Raw genomic sequence first — 19147 nt, forward strand, 5'->3', positions numbered from 1 at the left:
GGATAGCTCGGATGAATACGGAGCTTGAGGAGTGGTGCTAGATGGAGCGATTCAAATTGCTGGGATATTGGAACCTGTTCTGGGGGAGGTGGGACCAGTACAAACCGGACGGTCTGCACCTGGGCAGGATCAGAACCAATGTCATGGTGGGGGTGTTTGCTCGTGCTGTTGGGGAGGGGTTAAACTAATATGGCGGGGGAATGGGGACCCAAACAGGGATTCAGAGGGAAGTAAAATGGGGGCAGAAGCAAAAGATAGAAAGGAGAATAGCAAAAGTGGATGGCAGAGAAACCCAAGGCAAACATGAAATGGACCACATTACAGAAACAATTCGAAATGGAAAAAGAGTGTTAAAAAGATAAGCCTGAAGGCTCTGTGCCTCAATGCGAGGTGTATTCGGAATAAGGTTGATGAATTAACTGCACAGGCAGCTATTAATGATTATGATATTATTGGGATTACGGAGACATGGCTCCAGGGTGACCAAGGCTGGGAACTCAACATCCAGGGGTATTCAACATTCAGGAAGCACAGACAGAAAGGAAAGGGAGGTGGATTGGCGTTGCTTGTTCAAGAGGAAATAAGCGAAATAGTAAGAAAGGACATTAACTTGAATGATGTGGAATCTGTATAGTTATAGCTACGGAATACCAAAGGACAGAAAACGCGAGTGAGAGTTGTGTCCAGACAACCAAACAGTAGTAACGAGGTTGGAGATGGCATCATACATGAAATTAGGTATGTTTGCAATAAAGGTACGGCAGTTAACATGGGCGGCTTTAATCTACAGATAGATTGGGCTAACCAAACTGGTAGCAATGCGGTGGAGGAGGAATTCCTGGAGTATATTAGCGATGGCTTTAGAGACCAATATGTCGAGAAATCAACGAGAGAGCTGGCCAACCTAGACTGGGTGTTATGTAATGAGAGAAGACTAATCAGCAACCTTGTTGTGCGAGGCCCCCTGGAAGGGTGACCATAATATGGTAGAATTCTTTTTAAGATGGAGAGTGAAATGTTAATTCATAGACTAGGGTCCTGAATTTAAGGAGATGTTACTTCGAAGGAATGAGACGTGGATTGGCTAGGATAGACTGGCAAATGTTACTTAAAGGGTTGACAGTGGATAGGCAATGGCATACATTTATAGATTACATGGATGAACTTCAACAATTGTACATCCCTCTCTGGAATAAAAATAAATAGGGGAAGGTAGAACAACCGTGGCTAACAAGGGAAATTAGAGATAGTGTTAAATCCAAGAAAGAGGCATATAAATTGCCGAGAATAACCAGCAAACCTGAGGACTGTTTGTAATTTAGAATTCATCAGAAGACAACGGGTTTAATTAGGGGGATTACAATAGAGTATGAGAGGAAGCTTGCTGGGAATATTTAAACTGACTGCAAAAGCTTCTATAGATGCGTGGAGAGAAAAAAGATTAGTGACGACCAACGTAGGTCTTTTGCAGACGGAATCAGATGAAGTTATAATGGGGAACAAAGAAATGACAGAGCAATTGAACAAAAACTTTCGATCTGTGTCCACTTACGAAGACGCAAATAACCTTTCAGAAATACTAGTGTTTCGAGGGTCTAGTGAAAAGGAGGAAGGGAAGGAAATCCTTATTAGTCAGGAAATTGTGTTAGGGAATTTGATCGGATTGAAGGACGATAAATCACCAGGGCCTGATATGCTGCATCCCAGAGTAATAAAGGAAGTGGCACTCGAAATAGTGGATGCATTGGTGATCATTTTTCAATATTCCATTGATTCTGGATCAGTTCCTATGAATTGGAGGACAGCTAATGCAACACCACTTTTTAAAATAGGAGGGAGAGTGATAACGAGAAATTATAGATCGGTTTGCCTAACATCGGTGGTGGGGAAAATGTTGGAATCAATTATTAAAGATGAAATAGCAGCCGCTTTGGAAGCAGTGGCAGGATCAGTCCTAGTCAGCATGGAATTATGAAAGGGAAATCATGCTTGACAAATCTTCTAGAATGTTTTTAGTATGTAACTAGTAGAGTGGAAAAGGGAGAACCAGTGGATGCGGTGTATTTGGACCGTCAAAAGGCTTTTGACAAGGTCCCACACAAGAAATTAGCGGGTAAAATTAAAGCACATTGTATTGAGGGTAATGTATTGACTTGGAAAGAGAACGAGTTGGCAGGCAGGAAGGAGCGAGTCAGAATAAACGGGTCCTTTTCAGAAATGCAGGCAGTGGCCAGTGGGGTGCCGCAGGGTTCAGTGCTGGGACACCAGCCTTTTACAATGTAAATCAATGATTGAGATGAAGGAATTGAATGTAATATCTCCAAGTTTGCAGATGACACTAAGCTGGGTGGCGGTGTGAGCTGTGAGGATGATGCGAAGAGACTGCAGGGAGACTTGCACAGGTTAATTGAGTGGGCAAATGCATGGCGGATGCAATATAATGTTGATTAATGTGAGGTTATCCACTTCGGTGGCAAAAACAGGAAGACGGAATATTACCTGAATGGTGACAGATTAGGAAAAGTGGAGGTGCAACGAGACCTGGGTGTCATGGTACATCAGTCATTGAAGTTTGGCATGCAGGTACAGCAGGTGGTGAAGAGGCAAATGTCATGTTTGCCTTCATAGCAAGTGGATTTGAGTATTGGAGCAGGAAGGTCTTACTGCAGTTGTACAGGGCCTTGGTGAGGACACACCTGGAATATTGTGTTCAGTTTCGGTCTCCTATCTCAGCAAGGATGTTCTTGCTTTCGAGGGAGTACAGCGAAATTTCACCAGATTTAATCCTGCGATTACAGGTCTGATATATGTGGATCAACTGCGCTTGTATCCACTGGAGTTTAGAAGAATAGAAACATAGAAACATAGAAACTTATAAAATAGGTGCAGGAGTAGGCCATTCGAACCTTTTAACCTGCACCAACATTCACTGAGTTCATGTCTGAACATGCAACTTCAGTACCCCATTCCTGCTTTCTCGCCATACCCCTTGATCCCCCTAGTAGTGAGGACTTCATCTAACTCCTTTTTGAATATATTTAGTGAATCGGCATCAACAACTTTCTGTGGTAGCGAATTCCAGAAGTTCTCCACTCTCTGGGTGAAGAGGTTTCTCCTCATCTCGGTCCTAAATGGCTTACCCCTTGTCCTTTGACTGTGACCCCTGGTTCTGGACTTCTCCAACATTGGGAACATTCTTCCTGCATCTAACCTGTCCAAACCCATCAGAATTTTAACGTTTCTATGAGATCCCCTCTCATTCTTCTGAACTCCAGTGAATACATGCCCAGTTGTTCCAGTCTTTCTTGATATGGCAGTCCTGCCATCCCGGGAATCAGTATGGTGAACCTCCGCTGCACTCCCTAAATAACAAGAATGTCCTTCCTCAAGTTAGGAGAACAAAACTGTACACAATACTCCAGGAGTGGCCTCACCAAGGCCCTGTACAACTTTAGCAACACATCCCTGCCCCTGTACTCAAATCCCCTCGCTATGAAGGCTAACATGCCATTTGCATTCTTAACCGACTGCTGTACCTGCATGCCAACCTTCAATGACTGATGTACCATGACACCCAGGTCTCGTTCCACCACCCCTTTTCCTAAGCTGTCACCATTCAGATAATAGTCTTTCTCTCTGTTTTGTACCACCAAAGTGGATAAACTCACATTTATCCACATTATACTTCATCTGCCATGCATTTGCCCACTCACCTAGCCTATCCAAGTCACTCTGCAGCCTTACAGCATCCTACTCGCAGCTCATACTGCCACCCAACTTAGTGTCATTCGCAATTTTGGAGATACTACATTTAATCTACTACTCTACATCATTAATGTACAGTGTTATCAGCTGGGGCCCCAGCACAGAACCTTGCGGTACGACACTAGTCACTGCCTGCCATTCTGAAAAGTACCCATTTACTCCGACTCTTTGCTTCCTGTCTGACAACCAGTTCTCAGTCCATGTCAGCACACTACCCCCAATCCCATGTGCTTTAATTTTGCACATTAATCTATTGTGTGGGACAATGTCGAAAGTCTTCTGAAAGTCCAAATATACCACATCAACTGTTTCTCCCCTTGTCCACTCTACTGGAAACATCCTCAAAAAATTCCATAAGATTTGGCAAGCATGAATTCCCTTTCACAAATCCATGCTGACTTGGACCCATCATGTCACCTCTTTCCAAATGCGCTGGTATGATATCCTTAATAATTGATTCCATCCTTTTACACACTACTGAGGTCAGGCTGACCGGTCTATAATTAATTGTTTTCTCTCTCACTCCTTTTGTAAAAAGTGGGGTTACTTTGGCTACCCTCCATTTGATCGGAATTGATCCAGAGTGGAGGGAATGTTGGAAAATGAATATCAATGCATCCGCTATTTACTTAAACACTCTGGGATGCAGTCCATCAGGCTCTGGGGATTTATTGGCCTACAGTGCAGTCCCACAGGGATCACAGACCTGTCCCACAGGCATCACAGCCCTGTCCCACAGGGATCACAGTCAAGTCCCACAGGGGTCACAGTCCAGTCCAGTACCACAATGATCACAGTCCTGTCCCACAGGGATCACTGTCCAGTTCCACTGGGATCACAGTGCAGTCCCAAAGTGATCACAGTGCAATCCCACAGGGGTCAAAGTCTAGTACCACAGGGGTCACAGTCCAGTCCCACAGGGATCACAGTCCAGTCCCACAGGGGTCATAGTCAAGTCCCACAGGGATCACAATCCATTCCCACGGGGATTACAGTCCAGTCCCACAGGGATCAAAGTACGGTCCCACAGGGATCACAGTCAAGTCCCACAGGGGTCACAGTCCAGTCCCACAGGGGTCACAGTCCACTCGCATAGGGATCACAGTCCATTCCCACAAGGATCACAGTCCAGTCCTACAGGAATCACAGTCCAGTCCACAGGGATCGGAGGCGAGTCCCATAGGGGTCGCAGTTCAGTCCCACACGGGTCAAACTCCGGTACCAGAGGGATAGCAGTTCAGTCCCACAGCGGTCACAGTCCAGTCCCAAAGGAATCACAGTCCAGTCCCACAGGGATCACAAACCAGTCCCAAAGGGATCACAGTAGCGTCCCTCAGCGATCACAGTCCAGTCCCACAGGGATCACAGTCCATTCCCACACGGATCACAGTCCAGTCCGACAGGAATCACAGTGCAGTCCCTCAGGGATCACAGTCCAGTCCCACAGGTATCACAGTCCAGTCCCAAAGGGATCACATTCCAGTCCCAAAGGGATCAAAGTCCAGTCCCACAGGAATGACAGTCCAGTGCCACAGGGATAACAGTCTAGTCCCACAGGGATCACAGTGCAGTCCCTCAGGAATCACAGTCCATTCCCACAGGGATCACAGTCCAGTCCCACAGGGATCACAGTCCAGTCCCAATGGGATCACAGTCCTGTCCCACATGGCTCACAGTCCAGTCAAACAGGGATCACAATCCTGTCCCACACGGATCAAAGTCCAGTCCCACTGGTATCACAGTCCTGTCCCACAGAGGGTCACAGTCCAGTCCCACAGGGATCACAGTGCTGTCCCACACGGATCACAGTCCAGTCCCACAGGGATCCCAGTCCAATCCCACAGGGGTTACAGTCCAGTCCCACAGTGACGGGGCCCAGTCCTTACTGTGGCCGGGGTCCAAACACTACAGTGACTGGTGATTCAGGTTCTCCATGGGCCTGACACTCACAGAAACACACACACACACACACACACACACACACACACACCTTTCGGATTCGAAGTTTGAGGGGAAATATTATCCAGGTATTCACGATAATGATGTGTTTTGATCCGGTAAATGCGGGGAAAACATTTCACCTTGTGGAAGAACACTGACTAATGTGTAATAATATTAAACTAAGATCTGGGCCATTCAGTAGTGAAATCAGGAACTTAACACTTTGAATGCTGTGTTTCAATTGTGCTTTCAATGCTGTGAACATGTTTTTTTTACTGGATAAATAAACGGTTTGATTCAACCGTGTCTTTTGCAACCCTGAAACGTCGTATAGAGCATTAATACAATACATCTGTTTAGAACTGTATTCAATGTTGTAATGTAGGAAACGTACCGAACCAATTTACGTTCAGCGAGCTCCCTCAAAGACAAATGTGAGGAGACCATATAATCATCTTTTAGTGATGTTGATTGAGAGACGGAAGATGGTCCAGAACTTGAAGAAGGATAACTTTGAAGGTATGAGGCGTGAATTGGCTAGGATAGATTGGCGAATGATACTTAAGGGGTTGACTGTGGATGGGCAATGGCAGACATTTAGAGACCGCATTGATGAATTACAACAATTGTACATTCCTGTCTGGCGTAAAAATAAAAAAGGGAAGGTGGCTCAATCGTGGCTATCTAGGGAAATCAGGATAGTATTAAAGCCAAGGAAGTGGCACACAAATTGGCCAGAAATAGCAGCGAACCCGGGGACTGGGAGAAATTAAGAACTCAGCAGAGGAGGACAAAGGGTTTGATTAGGGCAGGGAAAATGGAGAACGAGAAGCAGCTTGCAGGGAACATTAAGGCGGATTGCAAAAGTTTCTATAGGTATGTAAAGAGAAAAAGGTTAATAAATAAAAACGTAGGTCCCCTGCAGTCAGAATCAGGGGAAGTCAAAACGGGGAACAAAGAAATGGCAGACCAATTGAACAAGTACTTTGGTTCGGTATTCACTAAGGAGGACGCAAACAACCTTCCGGATATAAAAGGGGTCAGAGGGTCTAGTAAGGAGGAGGAACTGAGGGAAATCTTTATTAGTCGGGAAATTGTTTTGGGGAAATTGATGGGATTGAAGGCCGATAAATTCCCAGGGCCTGATGGACCGCATCCCAAAGTACTTAAGGAGGTGGCCTTGGAAACAGCGGATGCACGGACAGTCATTTTCCAACATTCCATTGACACTGGATCAGTTCCTATCGAGCGAAGGGTAGCCAATGTCACCACACTATTTTAAAAAGGAGGGAGAGAGAAAACAGGGAATTATTGTCCGGACAGCCTGACATCGGTAGTGGGTAAGATGATGGAATTAATTATTAAGGATGTCATAGCAGCGCACTTGGAAAGAGGTGACATGATAGGTCCAAGTCAGCATGGATTTGTGAAAGGGAAATCATGCTTGACAAATCTTCTGGAATTTTTTGACAATGTATCCAGTAGAGTGTACAAGGGAGAATCCGTTGATGAGGTATATTTGGACATTCAGAAAGCTTTTGACAAGGTCCCACACAAGAGATTAATGTGCAAAGTTAAAGCACATGGGATTGGGTGTAGTGTGCTGACGTGGATTGAGAACTGGTTGTCAGACAGGAAGCAAAGAGTGGGAGTAAATGGGTACTTTTCAGAATGGCAGGCAGTGACTAGTGGTGTACCACAAGGTTCTGTGCTGGGGCCCCAGCTGTTTACATTGTACATTAATGATTTAGACGAGGGGATTAAATGTAGTATCTCCAAATTTGCGGCTGAAACTAAATTGGGTTGCAGTGTGAGCTGCGAGGAGGATGCTATGAGGTTGCAGAGTGACTTGGACAGGTTAGGTGTGTGGGCAAATGAATGGCAGATGAAGTATAATGTGGATAAATGTGAGGTTATCCACTTTGGTGGTAAAAACAGAGAGACAGACTATTATCTGAATGGTGACAGATTAGGAAAAGTGAAGGTGCAACGAGACCTAAGTGTCATGGTACATCAGTCATTGAAGGTTGGCATGCAGTTACAGCAGGCGGTTAAGAAAGCAAATGGCATGTTGGCCCTCATAGCGAGGGGATTTGAGTACAGGTGCAGGGAGGTGTTGCTACCGTTGTACAGGGCCTTGGTGAGGCCACACCTGGAGTATTGTGTACAGTTTTAGTCTCCGAACTTGAGGAAGGACATTCTTGCTATTGAGGGGGTGCAGCGAAGATTCACCAGACTGATTCCCGGGATGGTGGGACTGACCTATCAAGAAAGATTGGATCAACTGGGCTTATATTCATTGGAGTTCATAAGAATGAGAGGGGACCTCATAGAAACGTTTAAAATTCTGAGGGATTTGGACAGGTTAGATGCAGGAAGAATGTTCCCCATGTTGGGGAAGTCCAGAACCAGGGGTCACAGTCTAAGGATAAGGGTTAAGCCATTTAGGAACGAGATGAGGAGAAACCTCTTCACCCAGAGATTGGTGACCCTGTGGAATTCTCTACCACAGAAAGTAGTTGAGGCCAATTCACTAAGTATATTCAAAAGGGAGTTAGATGAAGTCCTTACTACTCGGGGGATCAAGGGGTATGGCGAGAAAGCAGGAATGGGGTACTGAAGTTGCATGTTCAGCCATGAACTCATTGAATGGCGGTGCAGGTTAGAAGGGCTGAATGGCCTGCCCCTGCACCTATTTTCTAAAATTCAATGTTTCTAAAACACCTGCGGTAAGTCCGCTGTTTTCTTTGAAATAGTACCATGGGAAGATTTGTCTCCAGCTCAAAGAGCCGAAGTTTCTCACCACCGGAAGTGCAGCACTACATTAGTCCGGCACTGGAGTGTCAGACTAGAATTTTGTTCTTCGTTCACTTGACTGTGAATTGAACCGACAGACTTGCTTACTCAGAATCGGGAGTGCTGCCCACTGAGCCAAAGCTGACACAGGATTAGTTACATTTATTAAGTGATATGGAGCAAAGAGATGTAATTGTATTTGAGCTACAGGTCAGCAATGATCTAATTGAGTTATGGAACAGACTGGAGGGGTTGAATTGACAAATCCTGTTGCTATGACTCACCAGCACTGGGCAGTGCCAGTAACAACTGAGCCATTGGGGCACAGTCCGGTGAACCTGTTGGGAACAGCACTTGTCAGGATTCAGCTGACGACAGGGGGAGAGCTTTCAGTATTTATCTGTCTAGTGTCACACATGTAGATTAGGAATATGGGTCACATATCGGAGAGAAAATGGTGAGTGTTGAACTGAATCCAGCCAGAGTCAGTCCCTTCAATGAAGGTGAATCGGGGAACCAACACACACACATCTGAATTCAGCAAGAGTCAGCAGTTCAGGGGGGATAAGTGGGGGGACCCGTGAGTGTAGAACTGAACCCAGCATCGGTCATTAACATCACAGATGTCGAGGGAGGGGAACCAGTAAGTATAGAACTGAACCCAGCCAGAGTCAGCACCTTCAGGGGAGGAGAAAGAGGAAATCCAGTGAGTGTATAACTGAACCCAGCCAAAATCAGCACCTTCAGGAGAGGGGAACCAGTGAGTATAGGACTGAACCCAGCCAGACACAGCACCTTCAGGGAAGGAGAGAGAGGGGAACCACTGAGTGTAGAACTGAACCCAGCCAGAGTCAGCACCTTCAGCGGAGGAGCGGGAGGCGTACTGATAAGTACAGAAATTAAACCAACCATGGAAGATTAAATAATTTGCAGCATAGATAGCGAGAAAGTATTCCTTCTGGTTATGAAGTCCAGAACAAGGGGGCGTCAATTAAAGTTAGAGTTAGGCCTAGTTCCCCTCCCTCTCCTCCCCGTAAGGTACTGACTCTCGCTGAATTTATTTCACCACTCATTGCTTCCCGTCCTCGCCTTCCTTCAAGGAACTGACTCTGGCTGGGTTCAGTTCAACACTCACCATTTTCTCTCCAATATGAGACCCATATGCCTAATTTACATGTGTGACACTCGACAGAGAAATTCTGAAAGCTCTTCCCCTTTTCAGTGGTGATGCCAGAAAGCACTTCTTCACACAAAGGGTAGTAAAGATCTGGCACTCTCTACTATCTTCCTCATTGCTTCCAACCGCTACACCAACAAATGCATGTCGATCCACGCAATCTTGAGCAACCGAACATCAACCCGTCTCAAATCTAGAAGGCCATTTTGGACTGTCACTGAAGCCCTTCTGCGGTCTGCCATCAGCCTTGTGGATTGATGGTGGAATACTGAAGAGCTGGGAAATACGGAATGGATTCCTTATGGAGGACCCCACAGTACAGCCTAAAGGATCAAATGATCCTCGCCAACAGTGCAGAACCATCAACCGCCTTTGAACCGGTCATGGTAGAAGCTCCAACCTTCTCAATCGGTGGACAATTAAAGCATTCCCAACATGAGACTGGAGCTCCTAATCAGACCCTGGAGTACATCATTAAGCACTGGTCTCAGAGAAACTTTGCAGGCATTGAACACTATTTCCTCACTATCACACCGGATGCTGCGGTTTGGATATCTAACTTAGATATTGACATTTGATTTGCTTTGCTACTAACGTACGAAAGATGAAGATTGTTCACCACATTTCGAAGTTTTGTGTCATCCGCAAATGTTGAATATATGGCTCCTAGGTGCAGTTAACTAAAATATATCAAAATACGCAGTGCTCCTAATACCTCCCACTGGGGGACACCTCTCTTTACGTTTCTTTCTTCTGAGAAAAGTACCCGATCACCACTGCTCTCTGCTTTCTGTCCCTTACCAATTTTGTTTCAATGGTACCTCATTATTCACATGGTCCTCCTTTTTACTTATGATTCAATAATATGAGACGTTAGAAAATTATTTTTGAAAGTCCATATTCACATTAATCACAATGCATCCACCAGTACTCTCTGTTATTTCATCGATGGACTAAATCAAGTTGTCCAGCATGTCACATTTGCAATGCTCCAGTTTTCTAACACCACTCCTGTATCCAAGGAAGGTTGGAAAATTGTGGCCAGGGCCTGCGCTGTTTCAACCCTTTCTCCCCTCAACAACCTACGATGCATCCCAGCCGGACAGGGAGACTTCTCCACTCGAATCAATGCCAAACCATTCATCTATTTTAATGCATCCAATTGCTCCAGCCCTCTCCTTTACCGTGACATTGGCAGATATCTCTCTTTTGCAAAGACAGAATCAAAGCAATCACATATTGTCAGCATTTAATGTAAGCCTTCAATTAATTTACATTATAAATCAGTGCATGATGATAACTATATATAATCAAGTATAAAACTGCTTGGTATTAGTAATGAACTTGTGTTCCCACCAACATATATAGACACCAGCCTCGTGATTATACATCAGTGGTTCTCAAACCTTTTGCGTTGGCGGCACACTTTTGAATACTAGAATTTTTGCTGGCACACTTGAAGGGATTAAAAGGTGAACACAGATTAAAAAAAATGCATGTTTCAGAAAATTTAATTTTTTTTTTATTGGTCACAATACATGAAGGAATTTGTTGTATTCAATAATGTTATGTTATTAATAATTTTTTATTCTGAAAGAACATTAAAATAATAAACTACAATAATAATTCTTACGTTAATTATAGATTAATTAGTATTTTAACGTGATACTTGAGCCTAACGTTTTTTAGTTGTGTCACTAATATTAGCGCCTATAACCGATAAGGCGACTCTCATTTCGTGTTCAAGTTCGCTTAGTTTTTCCCGTTTTTTGCATGTGATGTTCGTAATAGTTGATAGTCCTAATGCGCAGAGATATGATGCTCAAAACTGCATCAGAATTATCAAGGCTTTTTTTGATATTGCAGGATATTCTTCTTTAATAGAAATCCAGAACGCATCAAAAGCCATATCTGAATGTTTCATTTTAAGACCACGGTCTGAAGAAATAGAAGTCAATTCTTCTTCTTGCAAGGTAAAATGAAAATCTGACATACTAATTGGAGGAAATGGATTTCTTACCCAATCATACCTCTCTACAGCCAAGGATGGAAAATATTTTTTGAAGTTGTCTTCCAGTGATGCCAAATGCTCTATAACGATAGGAGCAATTTTTTAAATGCTGTGATTTGGTATCAAAGGGAACATTTCAAGGTTTTTTTCTGTTGCTCTCTTTTTCCAGTTGGAATTTTTTTCTGAAAAGTTAATAGTTTGTCTGTAGAGGTGCGAATGTTTTCATTTCGCCCTTGCATACTGGTGTTAACGCTGTTAAGACAATTAAATATACCTGCCAACTATGCCAACTTAGCAGACCACATTTCACTCTTACAGTATTTGCAAATGGTATTGTTTCCTTCACTTTAAAAAAATCCTGAAAATTCTTCTTTAAGTTTAAATACACGACGGAAGACTTTTCCCCTTGAAAGCCATCTTACCTCTGTATTCAAAAGTAAACATTCGTGCTGTGTATCCATAGCATAGCTGTTAAAACAAGCGAGTTTTTAAAGATCTTGATTTAATATAATTTAAAATATTAACAACTTGATCTAAAACAGATTATAATTCTAGCAGTAATGTCTTTGTCATGTCTCAGTAATGTTAACTGCTTCTCTTTGCAAAAAGCAATGGGTGATTAATATATTTGGATTATGTTTTTTTGCGAGCATAATATATCCTATGACACATCCCACCATAGATGGAGCACTGTCACATGAAATTTTTAAGTCTTCTAAATATGAATTCACAGAATCAAGTAAGTCTTGATCGCTAGTATTTTCTGGAAGTTCTCTGCAGCACAGAAATTGGTTTAATATCTCGTTTTCATGAATAAAACAAACAAATGCTAATAATTGTGCTTTACCACTAATGTTGGTGGACTCGTCGATTTGCAAAGCAAAATTCGAGTTTCCTATTTTCTCGGCTACATTTCGTCAATGTTAGATGACATATAATTTATCCTTCTCCGAATTGAATATTCAGACAGCAGAATTTTTGCAATTTCTTCCTCCGCTTCAGCACCAGGCATTATGTTGACAATTTTACGACATGCAGGCAAAGTAAATGACTCAGCTATAGTATGAGGCTTCATTTTCTGCGCTATTAATTCAGCAACTTCATAAGAAGCAATTTGAACCTTATCTGACAACTTAACATTTTTTTCAAAATATTTCACTTGTTTTGACTGCATTCCCAGAAATCTCTTAAAATAACTTTGATCTTTTGCTGCAAGATGTGCATGTTTCGTAGTAAAATGACGTTTCAATTTACTGTGAACCATTGCACTGTTCGACATTTTTTTGCCGCACACAACACATAGTGGAATGGGGCATTCTTCTTCTCCTGTCCATGAAAAACCAAACCTCAAATAATCCTGCATATATTGACGATGAATTTTGAATTTTTTCGGATTTGGTTCGGCACCGCTTGTACTGGTGTTGGTTGTAGGCATTTTAGTGCCACTTGTAGTGGCACTGTCATTGATGTCTCCTTGATCATTTTTACATATTCTTATGATGAATTTGTCCATTGTGGGGGATAAACTTTATTAGTCTGAGTGATCCAAACTCCAGACAGACATGAACTGAGTCTTCCAATTTCCAAACTCCAGAGAGTCCAGACAGAAACGAAACTAGAGTAGAAAAGGAAGTTTTGTTTTTGACTATGGTCAAAATATGCTAAAAGCCAACGCTCAAAAATCAAAGAAATCGCTCGGGCAGCTGGGCAAGGTCAAATTGGATGCCACATACATCAAAGGAGCCGCAAATTGGCGCAATATCAGGTCAAACGTCAAAGATGCCGCCTGTCCCGGCCACACTTCAAGCTGCAGATCAATAACCAAAAATAGCAAAATATAAATAATAATGTGGTTAAATGTAATTAAGTAGTTTTTGACATTTTATTATAAAAACTATACTTTTAACTGCCTATATGTTAGACTCGTCTTTCATTTCTTTCATACAAATTAACAATCAAATTTAAAGCTTTTCACATGAACAATTTAATACTATTATTTTGGATTGGGGGTGGCCATGGCCCAAGTGCTCCCCCCCGCGGCCTAAGCCCTTGGTTCAGACGGACATACACACACAAACGTTAATGTACACACACACGCTTGTACACACACACACACAAACACACACACACACACACACACACATGCACAGTCTCATTCGATGGTAGGCACTGGCACTTCTCCATCACTAATGGGAGGGAGTAAGGGAGCTGAGAGGGGAGTGTGGGTGTCGCGTACTCAAAGGAAACACGTTTTGCCAAAGGATTTTGTTCTGAGAATGGACATTTAATTTGTTTGTGTGTTTTGTCTCTTGACATTGTTACTTGTACAACTCATGACCATAGTTTTTTTGTTAATAGTAGAGATAAATAGATAGTTATTTGTCAATATTGGCAATGTTTACTACAGCAGTGGCGTCATACATATAGGTAGATGACATATGTGTCTGTCTATCTCTGTCTCTTCCCCCTCCCCTTCTGTTTCAGAGATGCATTGTGTTTCATTGTGAAATCAGCTAAAGTCCACCATATTTTTAGCTAATTGGTGGCACACCTGTGAAGGGTTCACGGCACACCAATGTGCCGTGGAACACCAATTGAGAACCACTGATCGAAACACTCTGGTATTTAACATGATGAGAACAGTTACAATACTACATTGCATGGTATTCATATTTGATGCGATGTGATGCACGGCACAGCGATTTGTCATACTCTTTTAAGTAACAGGTAAACAGATGAGAATCTGTTTCTCCATTATGAATGTACCTGACACTAAGCTCGCACAGTTCCTGCAGAAAGCGCTCTCCCTGCAGCTCTTACTCGTGGGTTGAAATCATTTTCCTTTTTTAGCGCAATAAAAACTGAGGTTTGGGTTAATTTCTCATTCCCTGAGACATTAATACATAACAACTGTAGAATTAGGAGCGGGAGTTGGTCACATGGCCCCTCGATGCTGCTCCGCCATTCAATAAGATGATGGTTTATTATCGAATTCAACCCCACTTTCCCCATCCCCATAATCCTTGATTGTCTGAGAGTCGAAATCATTATTATTATAAAGCTGTTTTAGAGAACTTTTCCAACACTGCAGGGAATTGAATCTTCATTACTGAGCCTGACTGTCGCGGGTAAACAGGTCAGGTTACCTGTCGCAGACTGATCCAAATCCCTTAGAGTTCTGCAGTCAGGGAGTTTGATGATTGAAGGGACATTGATCCAATTATTGGATTGCTCTGAGTGTTCATTCTCAATATCTCTATTTAATTATGTTCTGTTCTATTGTCACAATGAAACGGAACAAAGTTTCACACTGCTGTGCCCACCAGACTAGCATTAATAGCATGATCTCACCTAAGCGTCTCAGTGCAGGTTCCCTTTGTGTGCAAATCAGGCATTCAGTCAAGCGATCAGCAGCTGCCCACGAACAATAGAAGTCTCCACTTCTCACACAGAATGCAGCCAGATCTGATGGATATAAGAACTAAATATGATTTTTAACTAACACGATCAACCTCTATGGGTAGTCAATTTTCCTGGACAATCTCTATCTTCTATAAATATGTATCTACGGTATGACGGTTTCTGTCCCGTCTGTTTGTGGGTTCGGCCCGATTGTTCTGAGTTCTTATTTATGCAGGCCGATCACTGGCATCATTTTCGGGTGGTGGATAGTTAACATGTGTTGGGTTCGGTGGTGGTCACTTGGTCACTTTGTGGGTAATGGATCAGTTTGCATGAGATGGGTTATGTGAGGATCACTTGGTCAGTTTCTGTGTGATGTGTTTGTTTACATGTGTTGGGTAATGTGAGAGTCAATTGATCAGTTTCTGGGTCATGGTTCAGTTTACATGTGTTGGGTTACATGAGGGTCACTTGGTCAGTTTCTGGGTGATGGGTCAGATTACATGTGTGGGTTATGTGAGGATCACTTGGTCAGTTTTTGGTTGATGGGTCAGTTGACATGTGTTGGGCTATGTGAGGATCACTTGGTCAGTTTTTGGGTGATGGGTCAGTTTACATGTGATTGGTTATGTGAGGTCACTTGGTCAGTTTCTAGGTGATGGGTCAGTTTGCATGTGTTGAGTTATGTGAGGGTCACTTCATCAGTTTCTGGGTGATTGGTCAGTTTACATGTGTTGGGTTATGTGAGGATCACTTGGTCAGTTTCTGGGTGATGTGTCTGTTTACATGTGTTGGGTTATGTGAGGGTCACTTGATCAGTTTCTGGGTCATGGTTCAGTTTACATGTGTTGGGTTACATGAGGGTCACTTGGTCAGTTTCTGGGTGATGGGTCAGATTACATGTGTGGGTTATGTGAGGATCACTTGGTCAGTTTTTGGTTGATGGGTCAGTTTACATGTGTTGGTTTATGTAATGGTCTCTTGGTAGATTTTGGGTGATGGGTCGGTTTACATATGTTGGGTTGTCTAAGGGTCAGTTGGTCAGTTTCTGGGTGATGGGTCAGTTTACATGTGTTGGGTTATGTGAGGTTCACTTGGTCAGTTGCTGGGTGATGGGTCACTTTACATGTGTTGGGTTCGGTGGCGGTCAGTTGATCAGTTTCTGCTGATGGATCAGTTTATATCTGTTGGGATATTTGTGGGTCACTTGGTCAGTTTCTATGTGATGGGTCAGTTTACATGTTTTGGATTGGGTGATGGTCACTTGGACAGTTTCTGGGTGATGGGGCAGTATATATGTGTTGGTTATTTTAAGGTCATTTGGTCAGTTTCTGGGTGATGGGTCTGTTTTCATGTGTTGGGTTCTGTGATGGTCACTTCGTCAGTTTGTGGATGATAGGTCAGTTTATATGTGTTGGGTTCTGTGAGGATTACTTGGTCAGTTTCTGCGTGATGGGTCAGTTTACATGTGTCGGGATATATGATGGTCACTTGGTCAGTTTCTGGGTCTGGGGCAGGTTACATATGTTGGGTTATGTGATGATCACTTGGTCAGTTTTTGGGTGATAGATAAATTTACATGTGTTGAATTATGTGAGGTTCTCTTGGTCAGTTTCTGGGTGATCGGCCAGTTTACAAGTGTTCGGTTATATGATGATTACTTGGTCAGTTTCTGGGTGATGGGTCAGTTTACATGTGTTGGGTTATGTGAGGGACACATTGGTCAGTTTCTGGGTGATGGGTCAATTTACATGTGTTGGGTTACGTGAGGGTCACTTGGTCAGTTTCTGGGTGATGGGTCAGTTTACATGCGATGTATTATGTGATGAACACTTGGTCAGTTTCTGGGTGATGGGTCCCTCTACATGTGCTGGGTTATGTGACATTCACTTGGTCAGTTTCTGGGTGATGGTTCAATTTACATGTGTTGGGTTATGTGAGGGTCACTTAGTCATTTTCTGGGTGATGTGTAATTTACATGTCTTTTAGTTATGTGAGGGTCACTTGGTCAGTTTCTGGGTGAAGGATCGGTTTACATGTGTTCGGTTATGTGAGATTCACTTGGTCACTTTCACGTTGATGGGTCAGTTTACATGTGTTGGGTTCGGTGATGGTCACTTTGGTCACTTTCTGGGTGATGGGTCAGCTTACATGTGTTGGGTTATGTGATGGTCACTAGGTCAGTTTCTGGCTGATGGGTCAGTTTACTTGTGCTGGGTTCGGTGATAGTCAGTGGCCCAGTCTCCCCTTTTGGTTTGGATGTTCCTGGCTTATTTGCTGGACCAATATTCTCTTACCTTCCGAGTCGTGGGATTAAGGTGCTATTTGGCGGTTTGAGCTTTTGCTTATTTGGCTGACTTCAGAGGCGATCCCCAGCTCTAAATTGCTCTCAAAGATTTCAAGAAATTGTTTTATCAATGCGATTCAACATCAGTTTCAGCAAATCTCTCGCTGACTCGAAGCCCTCGCCATCATCTCGCTGCTAAAGATCGAATTCGCTTTAATTTTACCCACTGCTCTGAGTCATTTCGGCTCACTTAGACATCGGGCTGTCGGTTGCTTCTTGATCTATCGATGTGAGAAAACAAGGGCTAATTTGTATTGTGTACAGTTCTGGTTTCCTAGAATAAGGAAGGAAATAAGTGGCTTTAAATGGTGGGCAATCTGTATTGACCATGTTGATTCCTGGGATGCGAGGTCTGTCCTATGAGGAGAGATTACGTAGAATGTGCCAATATTCTGGATTTTAGAAGAATGAGAGCTGATGTGTTGAATGAATGAAACTCATAGCGGTCCTGAACATTCTGACTCAGAGGCGAGATCGCTCCCAGCAGAGCCATATCAGACAGATGGCGATTAAATAATATTTAAATCAGTGGTGCACATTGCAGCTCAGAAAGGTCAATTCATCTGCTTTGGGAGACGGAGAGTTTCATTACTTGTAAAAATCCACCTTGGTGTTTGTTGTCACCCTTTCCAAGTTCTCCTCCCGATGTCTGTCTCCAGGACATTTTCGTGCGTTGTGTTCCTTTTGACACTTTGGAGCGGCTGCTCTGACACCATTCGTGGTGATAAATACAACTGTTATTCAATTCTCTATCTCCCGTGGTCACACAGACTGAGGCCACCATAGAGCGTCTTTAATGACAGCGGTTCCCCCATATTTCTCGAGGCCTCCTTACCTGTTGCTGTCCACACAGCCAGAATTATACTTCTAGAATGTGCTCAAGATTCCCAGCATGCCTTCTTCAACATTCAGTTTCAACTTTCCTTTGTTGAATTAAAACCTTCAACGAAACTCAGCTCCTTTAGCAGAACAATAATCCATGTTCCCATCCAATCCATTATTGTCAGTAAAAGCGTTATTGAAATGTATAAAACCCTTCTGGGGAAGCAGATAAATGAATACAAATTATTGCAGGCATGGGTTCCAACACTGAGCACGTCCACTGCGAGCAAGGCTCAAACTTGCCCGTGTAAACAAAGGCGGTGCCCAAAAGTTAAATTCTCAAATCTCCCACCCTGCGTTGTATATTAAATCTCCTCAATGACTATTGCGCAGCTCTTGCTCGTGGGTTTATATCGTTGTCCATTTTCCAGCTCAGTAAGGAACGAGTTTGATTTATGTTCTCATTCCCTGACAAGAAGAACTTAGGACTAAAGATCGCGATTTGGACACACGGCCCATCGAGCCTATTCCCCGTTTCAATAAGTTCCTGGCAGATCATGGAACACTACCCCACTGTCCCGCCCAATCCCCCAACTCCTTGATTCCCTCAGAGTCCAAAAACATGACATTTATAAGGCTGCCCATCTGACTGGCGCTCAGAGGATAATGCAACCTGAGCGTCTCTGTGCAGATTCCCTTTGTGTGCATATTAGCCATCCAGTCAAGTGTTCAGCAGCTGTGCATGGAGCACATAAATCAGCACTTCTCACGGAGAAATCAGCCAAAATGGATGGATATTGGGCTAAAGACGATTTCTAGCTTACGCATTCAAGCCCTCTGGTCAGTCAGTGTTTCTAGACAATCTGCAATTGTGTAAATATATATC

Source organism: Pristiophorus japonicus, unplaced genomic scaffold, assembly GCF_044704955.1.
Source record: "Pristiophorus japonicus isolate sPriJap1 unplaced genomic scaffold, sPriJap1.hap1 HAP1_SCAFFOLD_104, whole genome shotgun sequence".
In the NCBI taxonomy this organism is placed as follows: Eukaryota; Metazoa; Chordata; class Chondrichthyes; family Pristiophoridae; genus Pristiophorus; species Pristiophorus japonicus.